The 6,194-nt window shown below is 50.1% G+C and overlaps 1 protein-coding gene across 1 annotated transcript in view; it reads right to left on the reverse strand.

Annotated features, from left to right (window-relative positions):
• Cers2 (ceramide synthase 2) overlaps positions 1-144 on the reverse strand; it is an 8,135-nt gene extending 7,991 nt beyond the window's left edge. The window contains exon 1 of the mRNA XM_005356975.3: positions 56-144. The gene's annotated coding sequence lies outside the window, so the exon portion shown is untranslated. The remainder of the gene's footprint in view (positions 1-55) is intronic.
• Between the last annotated feature and the right edge of the window lie 6,050 nt (positions 145-6,194).

Here is a 6,194-nt window from a genome sequence, read left to right on the forward strand (position 1 = left end):
CGCCTGCCGCCTCCTCGCGGCCCCCACGGCCCCCGCGCACGGCGCACGAACTCACTCGGTGGCCGGTGCAGAGCTGGCCGGCCCGGGCGCCGCTGCTCCGTCTCCTCTCCGAGCGCCCGGCCCGTGCGCACTGGCTGGGCCGGGTCCTCTCCTCCCCCTTCCGCCGCCCGCGGCTCCCTCCCTCCTTCCTCCTCTGCCCGCCGAGCCCCGGCGAGCCCAGGCCGAGCCCAGCCGCGGAGAAAAGGCCCCGCGTGCGCCGAGCCGAGCTGGCCGTGGGCCGCGCCCGGGCGGGACCAGAGTCCCGGAACCCCGCGCTGCGCCTGTGGAGCCTCGGAGCTCCGACGGGGCGGGTGGCTCCCGCGCTGGCGGCCTCCCGGGTCTCTGGGTGGCGCGGAGGCGGCCCACCGGGAAGGGGCCCCCAGGCGCCTGAGGACACGGCTCACAGCCGCTGCCTCTGCCCCACCCCGCGGCCCTGCTGCGGTCGACAGCCTCAGCCCGGCGTGCAGCCCTCAGTTCCTCCCGGGTTGGGGTTGGTTGCCACAGTTCCCGCGCCTGGCCGCACTGCGCGGTGGGGGAGGAATGGCGCAGCCGGGAGCCCCGTCCAGGTCCACCCGGTGAAAGCCCTGCACAGACCCCGAGGCTCCCGGCAGGGAGACCCGCAGTACCCCAGCCCTGCTGTTCGGAGCCCGAAAGGGAGTTACTCTCAACCCTTAGTAAAGTGTGCTTCCGTCTCCAGTCGACACTCCATGCTTAGCCGCGATCAGTGTCAAACCAGTTATCCCAAAAGTGGCCCCATAAAATTCGTGCTTCAAGGAGAGAGCGGCCTTGACTCCCATTGTGGACAGAACCTGAGTAAGTTGTACTTGAGGGCCTTTTTACAGGGAGACCTGCAGCTTCTTCCATGTAAAAAATATTTTTAAAACTATCTGGCCATGCCAGGCAGAGGCAGGTAGATAGATCTCCGCGAGTTCGAGGCCAGCCTGGTACACAGAGAAACCCTGTCCTGAAAACTCAAAACAAACAAACAAACCTACCTGGCCAGGTTTGATGGCTCATCCCCAAACAAGGTCCCAGCTTTTGGGAGACTGAAGCAGAAGTATCATTTTTCACCTTAACGAAACGGTATATTTTAAAAATATGTATTTATTTTATTGTTTGAATGTTTTGCATGTATGTACATGCACCATGCACACCCCGTGCCGACGGAGTTCAGCAGAGGGCATCAGATTCCCTGGCACTGGAGTTAGATACAGTGTGAGCAGCCATGTGAGTGCTGGGACCAAACCTGCTTCTCTACAAGAACAAGTGCTCTTTACTGCTGAGCCTTCCCTTCTGCCCACGAAAGAGCATTTTTATGTCATCACCAAGCCTGTGGCAGTGGCTTGCTTCACAGTGTATACAGCCAAGCACCAGTACTTTCCAGTTGCCATAGACAGAGGTGTGGCCGCACGACTCTCCCTTGGGAGTCGGCTTCGGGATCTTGGGGTGGGTGTAAAGAGGCCTTAGATGACATCCAACCGTCCACTTGCTTGCTGCGGGGGAACCCCAGCACGGATTAGACACCCCAAGAGCGTGACTGTCCTCTGCGCTCTGCGGGGTCCCCATGCTCTGCTCTCCCTTCAGTGCTCTTGCCAGAATCTTCTGCCACACAGCCTCGCCGTTTTCCAAGAGAGTTCTTGTGACTGCTATCTGGGCCCCAGCTAGCTCTCTTCAGCCCAGCCACACTGATGGAGGGACTGTCCCTCTTCTTTCAGTTTATGACTTCTTTTCTTGGGGTTTTGTTTGTTTGGGTTTTGTTTTTGTTTTTTAATACCTTGCTTTCCTCTGGTCCCCACCAGATTATTTTTTTATTCTATGTGTAATGTTGTTTTGCCTGCATGCGTGTCTGTGTACCATGTGCATACAGTGCCCTTGAAGGTTAGAAAAGTGTGTTTTATATTTTATGTGTGTGTGTAAATTGGTGTTGTGAGCCATCATGTGGGTACTGGGAACTGAACTCAGGCCCTCTGCAAAAGCAACAAGTCCTCTTAATCCCTGAGCCAACTCTCCAGTCCCCCAGATATTTTTTTTTTTTTTTGAGATAGTAAGTAGTTCACTATGTAGCCATGCCTGGTTTCAAACTCAAAGCCAGTTCTCCTGAGTTCTAGATTTGCAGGTGTGAACTATCATGCTCAGCTCCCCCAGACTTTCCAAATGGTTCCTCTGCATAAGTGAAGTGAAGTTTAAAGGAAAGAAAGAGAGAAGGAAAGAGGGGAAAACAGTGGGGAGCTTTGTGGGCAAAAGCCGGATAGTGAGAGCCTGAGAAATGGAGATAAGAAGGCAGACAAAGAGAACGGGAAAGAAGAGAAACTTGGCCGCGGCCAGCGGCACCAGGATGATGTCCCCACACCCCTCCCCTGGGTGGACCAGGAGATTAGAATCACCACGCCTTTCCAGCATGTCCCCCGCCCTCAGACGGCATTGCCATGCCCACAATGCCCCAAGTGTGCCCTGCTTGCGGTGACTCACTTCCTCTGAATAGGCTGCTGAGGTGTCCCAAGGCAGTCAAAAGGCCATGGGGCCAGAGTTTAGGTATCTGACAGGCTTCTGGGAAGACAGATAACATGGACCCTAATGGCAAAAAGATCTTTCTAACTGCAGCCGGCCTATAGAACACAGAATCCTGCCCATCATAGTGACACACTGTCAATCCGAGCAGCAGTATAACATAGAAAGTTCTGGAACAGCCAGAGCTAAAACCCTGTTTTGTGTGTGTGTGTGTGTGTGTATGTATTATATGTATTTTTGTATTTTTATACATTGCATATATATATATATATAACATATAACACTAAAACCCTATTCTGTGTGTGTTATATGTATTTTTATACATTGCATATATATATATACACATATGTGTATATATGTATATAGCATATAACACACACACAAGCTCATGGAAGCCCCCCTGAGTTGAGTATGGAGTCAAACAGGGCTGGAACATGGGGACTGGTGTGAGGGCCTCGTGGTTAAAGACAAGAGCTGCCAAGCCTCGTAACCTGAGTGGAAGTCCGAAGAGCCACATGGTAGGATGGAATAACTCCTACAGTTGTCATCTAACTTCTACAGGCATGCTGTGGTGCTCACAGGCCACACGTGTACACAAGACAGACAGACAGACAGATAATAAATATGGGGGGTCCTAAAAGAGAAGAAGAAAGAAAGAAAAGCAGAATGGGGGCAGGGAGTGTGAAGAAATGCTCACGAGTCGGAAGCTGAGGCACTGGGCAGCAGCACTGCTGTGCCCTAGTGTTCCACGAGGGACACCCAAGTCACCTGTTCCTCATCAATTGTCGAAAAAGCAGAGGCAGTGAGATACCTGGACTCTGGTTAGAAGTCCCTGGGTTGGGAAGTCCCTGCCCTCCTCACGTCTGTAATGAAGGTGCAGGTGAATCCTCACTGAACGGTCCTCCAAGTGTGCACTCCTAAATTTAGAGCATGGGCGTTGAAGGCAGTCAGTCTGTCCCGGTGTTAAACAAGACCAGGCCAGACTGAGAGCGGCGAAACCCCCCCAAGTTTCAGCAGAACCGCTGTGGATGCAGCACACACAGCCTGCACACTCGCAGGAAGGCCGTGCTTCAGCCATGTGTGACTGGGTTTCTGTGTGACATCTACGAATTTAGAGTTCACCTTGCAGGTTCTGGCCGGGAGTCCTTTGGGAAGCGTTGGCCAGGGCAAACAGGCGCCCTCACCCTCCCTCCCTTTCACCATGACTTGTAGCCAGAATCAATTCTGAAGAGTCAGAAGGCGGGCCGTTGGTCACCCCATCGGCCTGTCGTGAGTAGTTATCTCGCTAGGGCTCCTTACCTTAGCTGCCACCAAGTCCGCCCAGATCCCTGTGTTCTCAAGAAGCTGTTCTTCTGACAAGTGGATTATGAGAGCCTATTGATAGGCTCAGGTAGAGCAAGGGGCAGCAAGTGACCCCAGGTGATTTATTAAGGATACTCTCAGTGGTTGCTGGTGCCCTCTTGTGGCACTCCTGGGGAATGGCAGGAAAGAACTTAAGCCTGCCAGGATTGGATTTTACAGAAAAAAGCAACTGTTACTAGTATAAATAAGATTGTAACAGTTCTTGTTGCCATATGTTAGCATTTGACATACATACTTAGTGCTCCGTGACTAGCACTTTTCTCAGGATTTTATATGTATTTGTTAGGATCGAACCTGGTCCTCATCCTTGAGAGGCAATGGCTCTGCCGCTGACCTACACCTCCATCTCAATACATATTATCTAATTCTCGCAGCAATCTATAACATAAAAACTCTTTTTAAAGATTTATTTTTATGTGCATTGAGTGTTCCACCTGCATGTCTGTGAGCACACCATGCGTGCTTGGTGCCTGGAGAGGCCAGAAGAAGGCATCAAATCTCCTGGCGCTGGGTGCTAGGGACCGAACCCAGGTCTTCTGCAAGAGAAGCAAGTCTTCTTAACTGCTAAACGAGCTCTCTCCAGTCTCGTTTATATAAGAGAGGTTTTGTGTTTTTCAGTGCTGGGGTTGGAACCAGGGACTCGGCTTCTTATTCAGCCTGGTTTTGTTTTTAAAGAGTTATTTTAGTCAAGTGGCGGTAGTGCACACCTTTAATCTCAGCACGTGGGAAGCAGAGGCAGGAGGATCTCTGTGAGTTTGAGGCCAGCCTGGTCTACATAGCAAGTTCCAGGAAAGCCAGGACTACATAGAAAGACCCTGTCTTTAAAAAACAAAAACACTTTTTCTTTTATTTTATATGTGTGAGTGTTTTAACTACATATATAGCTGTGCACCATGTACTCACAGAGCCCAAAGAGGCAAGAAGGGGGCATGGGGTTACAGAACTGGGGTTACAGACAATCCTAAACTGCCCTGTGGGTGCTGGGTATTGAACCCTAATCCTCTTCAAGAGCAGCCAGTGTTCTTATCTGCTGAGCCAGCTCTACAGCCTGCCCCCAGGCTTCGTTCCAAGAATAAGGAAACAGCCAGGACTGTCAGGCACCTGTGCAGCATCGTCACCATCGTCCGCGAAGTCAGAATTCTGTCTCTGGGGGGTCTAGAACTGCAGCTTTCAACTTAGCCACAGTGTAAAGATTAAGCCCTATTTGGGGGGGGGGGTTGTTAGGCAGAGCACAGGCTATCCCATTAGAATTAGTAGAATCTCAGATAAACAATAAATAACTTGTCAGTAAAAATAATCACATTAAATATTTGGGTCATACTTTTACCAGCAAATTATTCATTGTTTATCTGAACTAGCTTAAGTGGAAGTGGTATATTTTTATTTACTTAATCTAACACCCCTAATTTGCAAGGTGATTTTTTTTTTTCCACACAAGGTTTCTCTGTAGCTTTTTGGTTCCTGTCCTGGAACTAGCTCTTCTAGACCAGGCTGGCCTCGAACTCACAGAGATCTGCCTGCCTCTGCCTCCCGAGTGCTGGGATTAAAGGTGTGCACCACCACCGCCCGGCTGCAAGGTGATTTTATGCTTACACAGATTGCCTCATTTATTCCTCCCAAAGGAATATTTTCAGACACAACAACTTCTCCTCTGCCCTACAGTTTCTCCTGTCCTTCCCATTTAGAGATGATGAAGTGTCTAGCGCAGATTATAAAAAAGTGGCAGACTGGGGGTGATGTCTCACACCTGGAAATCTCAGCACTTGAAGCTGAGGCAGGAGAATTGTGAGCTCAAGGCCAGCCTGGGCTATACAAAAAAAAAAAAAAAAAACCCCTAAGAGCCCTTGAAAAGCAAATCCAAAAATAAAAAAAAAAAAAAAAAAAAAAAATTTAAAAAAACCCCGCACCTTCCCTGAAACAAGCAGAAACAAAAGCAGCCGGGCGAAAGCTACCTGACCTTGGAAATCAGTGCTAGAGGAGAGGATTGCTCCCCTGGGCTTCCCCTCAGCTCCACACAGGCTGGGCACAGGCACAGTAAAGAGAATCCTAAGGATCCAGGAATGGGGGTGGCGCACGCCTTTAATCCCAGCACTCAGGAAGCAGAGGCAAGTGAAGCTCTGTGAATTTAAGACCAGCTTAGTCTACAAGGTGAGTTCCAGGACAACCAGGGCTACACAGAGAAACCCTGTCTCAAAAAAACAAAACAAAACAAACAAAAAAAAAACCCACACACACACAATTAATTAATTAATTAATTAATTAAAAATTGGAGATTGCTGGGCTGC

This window comes from Microtus ochrogaster, chromosome 21 (assembly GCF_000317375.1).
Source record: "Microtus ochrogaster isolate Prairie Vole_2 chromosome 21, MicOch1.0, whole genome shotgun sequence".
NCBI classification, from domain to species: domain Eukaryota; kingdom Metazoa; phylum Chordata; class Mammalia; order Rodentia; family Cricetidae; genus Microtus; species Microtus ochrogaster.